Here is a 4,458-nt window from a genome sequence, read left to right on the forward strand (position 1 = left end):
AAGAAAAGAAATGATCGATACAATGCCTTTCAGCAAAGTGCTACATCGAGAGGTCAACACCCACATCCACCAACACAACATCGGCACACAACTTGCCTTGCCTAAACTGAAGCCAAACAATGGCGAAGAGGACGGACACGGAGCAGAATAGGCCGCGTCCAACCGAGCCGAACACCTCATAGCACGACAAAAACACCAAAGCAATCTAAATCAATGTGCTCTCCACTCATGGCGCCTATTAGATGGTCAAGTGGAAAGCAGGGACTACCCTAGCTCGATGAAGAAAAAAAGAAAAGAAATGATCGATACAATGCCTTTCAGCAAAGTGCTACATCGAGAGGTCAACACCCACATCCACCAACACAACATCGGCACACAACTTGCCTTGCCTAAACTGAAGCCAAACAATGGCGAAGAGGACGGACACGGAGCAGAATAGGCCGCGTCCAACCGAGCCGAACACCTCATAGCACGACAAAAACACCAAAGCAATCTAAATCAATGTGCTCTCCACTCATGGCGCCTATTAGATGGTCAAGTGGAAAGCAGGGACTACCCTAGCTCGATGAAGAAAAAAAGAAAAGAAATGATCGATACAATGCCTTTCAGCAAAGTGCTACATCGAGAGGTCAACACCCACATCCACCAACACAACATCGGCACACAACTTGCCTTGCCTAAACTGAAGCCAAACAATGGCGAAGAGGACGGACACGGAGCAGAATAGGCCGCGTCCAACCGAGCCGAACACCTCATAGCACGACAAAAACACCAAAGCAATCTAAATCAATGTGCTCTCCACTCATGGCGCCTATTAGATGGTCAAGTGGAAAGCAGGGACTACCCTAGCTCGATGAAGAAAAAAAGAAAAGAAATGATCGATACAATGCCTTTCAGCAAAGTGCTACATCGAGAGGTCAACACCCACATCCACCAACACAACATCGGCACACAACTTGCCTTGCCTAAACTGAAGCCAAACAATGGCGAAGAGGACGGACACGGAGCAGAATAGGCCGCGTCCAACCGAGCCGAACACCTCATAGCACGACAAAAACACCAAAGCAATCTAAATCAATGTGCTCTCCACTCATGGCGCCTATTAGATGGTCAAGTGGAAAGCAGGGACTACCCTAGCTCGATGAAGAAAAAAAGAAAAGAAATGATCGATACAATGCCTTTCAGCAAAGTGCTACATCGAGAGGTCAACACCCACATCCACCAACACAACATCGGCACACAACTTGCCTTGCCTAAACTGAAGCCAAACAATGGCGAAGAGGACGGACACGGAGCAGAATAGGCCGCGTCCAACCGAGCCGAACACCTCATAGCACGACAAAAACACCAAAGCAATCTAAATCAATGTGCTCTCCACTCATGGCGCCTATTAGATGGTCAAGTGGAAAGCAGGGACTACCCTAGCTCGATGAAGAAAAAAAGAAAAGAAATGATCGATACAATGCCTTTCAGCAAAGTGCTACATCGAGAGGTCAACACCCACATCCACCAACACAACATCGGCACACAACTTGCCTTGCCTAAACTGAAGCCAAACAATGGCGAAGAGGACGGACACGGAGCAGAATAGGCCGCGTCCAACCGAGCCGAACACCTCATAGCACGACAAAAACACCAAAGCAATCTAAATCAATGTGCTCTCCACTCATGGCGCCTATTAGATGGTCAAGTGGAAAGCAGGGACTACCCTAGCTCGATGAAGAAAAAAAGAAAAGAAATGATCGATACAATGCCTTTCAGCAAAGTGCTACATCGAGAGGTCAACACCCACATCCACCAACACAACATCGGCACACAACTTGCCTTGCCTAAACTGAAGCCAAACAATGGCGAAGAGGACGGACACGGAGCAGAATAGGCCGCGTCCAACCGAGCCGAACACCTCATAGCACGACAAAAACACCAAAGCAATCTAAATCAATGTGCTCTCCACTCATGGCGCCTATTAGATGGTCAAGTGGAAAGCAGGGACTACCCTAGCTCGATGAAGAAAAAAAGAAAAGAAATGATCGATACAATGCCTTTCAGCAAAGTGCTACATCGAGAGGTCAACACCCACATCCACCAACACAACATCGGCACACAACTTGCCTTGCCTAAACTGAAGCCAAACAATGGCGAAGAGGACGGACACGGAGCAGAATAGGCCGCGTCCAACCGAGCCGAACACCTCATAGCACGACAAAAACACCAAAGCAATCTAAATCAATGTGCTCTCCACTCATGGCGCCTATTAGATGGTCAAGTGGAAAGCAGGGACTACCCTAGCTCGATGAAGAAAAAAAGAAAAGAAAAATTAGTGTGGCTGCTGGGATTTGAGCCCAGGTCTCCACGGCCACAACGTGGAATTCTCACCACTAAACTACAGCCACAATGTGGAATTCTCACCAGCATGCATCCATAGGTGAGCATCTCAACTTGATTCAAGGCTCGTGGACAACCGCGTTGAGTACTATGCCATTGTGGCACATGTCCTCGTATGATTTCATCATCTCTGTATAAGACGCCAGTGTGGTTGAACTTCCGGCGTAAGTGTAGGTATAGCCATGGTTTGCGTACGCCCTTCCGTTCTTGGCCGTCACCGTCAATTGTAGGTTCGTGTGTGAGGTTTTTCTTTTCTGAAGAACACAGGAGGTGCCATCTGCCATCGCCAGCAGCAAGCTCCTGGGATCTGACACCTGTCCCATCTTCAACGTCCGCGCAGCCAGTGGATACCACTTGCTTGTCGTCCAGGGTTACTCAATAAACCACGTACCCATCGGGTCTCACTCCTTCATCATCGGCGGCCAACGGTGGCGCATCCACTTCTTCCCAAAAAGTGGGGACAATGTTCGCATCGTCACACTTGTTCTTACCCTCATCGAGAGCACTAAAGAGCCTGTGATGGCGCAGTTCGAGTTCAGTTTCGTTGACGAGACCGACAAGCAAGATCCGACATGTATCCACGACAGTGAAATATTCGATTTCCGAACTTGTAAGGTCAAGGTCATGAAAAGAGAGGCCTTGGAGAAACACCTGAAGGACGACAGTTTCACCATCCGGTGCGACATCGTGGTCCTAAATCCAACATGCGGCACTTCTCGATTTGTTGCGGTGCCACCATCCGACATGCAACAGAACTTTGCTGACCTTCTCATGGCCGGGCAGGGCACATACGTGGTCTTCTGTGTTGGTGGCAAGACGATCGCTGCTCACCGCTCCGTCCTGGCAGCCCACTCTACTGTCTTCAGGGCGTCACTCTTCGGTCCAATGCAGGCACCTCGTCGTCGGTCGTGCAGATAGACGACATGGACGCGACGGTGTTCAAGGCAATGCTAGGGTTCATCTACGGTGACACGTTGTGCGCAGTGAAGGAGGAGACCAATGACGAGGACATGGTGTTGCTGCAGCACCTGCTCGTGGCGGCGGACAGGTACAATATCCATAGGCTGAGGTTGATGTGCGAGAAGAAGCTCTGCGAGCACATCGGTGTGGGTACGGTGACGAGCATCCTGGCGCTTGCCAGGCAGCACAGTTGTCATGGACTGAAGAAGGCGTGCCGCGAGTTCCTCCGGTGTCCGGAGTCTCCGGACAACCTGAGGGCGGTGGTGGACACGGACGGCTTTGATCACTTGTGCAGGAGCTGCCCCCCCCACCCCCTCTTATGAAGGATATGATCCTTTGGCGTGCTACCGGCAAAGTAAGACTTCTTCATAATAATGCTAGTTCATCGTATTGGGGCTATATTTTCACTTCTCTTGCTTACAGTGTTTGTCATTGCAGAAGGAAAAGGGAATGATGGCTCCTGGACCTAGATCTAGAGGACTCTTGGACGCAGCAGCCGAGGTGTTTAACAATGACATTGTCTTGTTTGCGAGGAATTGCTATATCTTCAGTTTCGTTTCTCCCTTGCTGGCTACGGGGTAGCATGTGTCCTTGTGGGCGGATGTTTCATATAGTTAAGTTTCCGGCAAGATGTCTTTTTGGGTGGATGTTCCATATTGCTATCTTTGTATCCTCCAGGATGTTGCTACTTCTTTACATGCTATACTTTTTGGAACTCTGTGCATAATTCTAGTTATTTCCTTGATTAAACTGGGAGAGAAATCCCTTTTATTAAAAGTAGTCGAAGAAAAGTTGTTGTCATTTCGTCTTTGTCTCTTGCCAATGTTTGTAAGTTCATTGCAAGCGTACTGTAGTTCCAACGGTATGAGTTCCTTAATCCTTATGCAAGTTCGCTGGACAATAGCAATATGCAATTTCCTTTAAACGGATTGTTTGAGATGAGTAGCTAACGATCAGACTTGGAGTGAAGTATGCCTGCCGTTGTTCATTTTGGTAATTGAAGCAAAGTAAAAGCTAGGATATCTTGATATATATGCCGTCCATACAAATCTCATATATACTTCAAACACTGATCCAAACACAAGAAATCCATTCAAACTTAACAATTGATCA

The 4,458-nt window shown here is 48.2% G+C and overlaps 1 non-coding gene and 1 pseudogene across 1 annotated transcript; one reads left to right on the plus strand and one right to left on the minus strand.

Moving 5' to 3' along the window:
* Positions 1–2,321: 2,321 nt before the first annotated feature.
* TRNAH-GUG lies at positions 2,322–2,393 on the minus strand. Its single transcript has one exon. It is a non-coding gene; the product is annotated as a tRNA-His (tRNA).
* A 1-nt stretch (position 2,394) lies between these two features.
* LOC125532372 lies at positions 2,395–3,668 on the plus strand (annotated as a pseudogene).
* Positions 3,669–4,458: the final 790 nt, after the last annotated feature.

This window comes from Triticum urartu, unplaced genomic scaffold, assembly GCF_003073215.2.
Source record: "Triticum urartu cultivar G1812 unplaced genomic scaffold, Tu2.1 TuUngrouped_contig_9747, whole genome shotgun sequence".
NCBI lineage: Eukaryota > Viridiplantae > Streptophyta > Magnoliopsida > Poales > Poaceae > Triticum > Triticum urartu.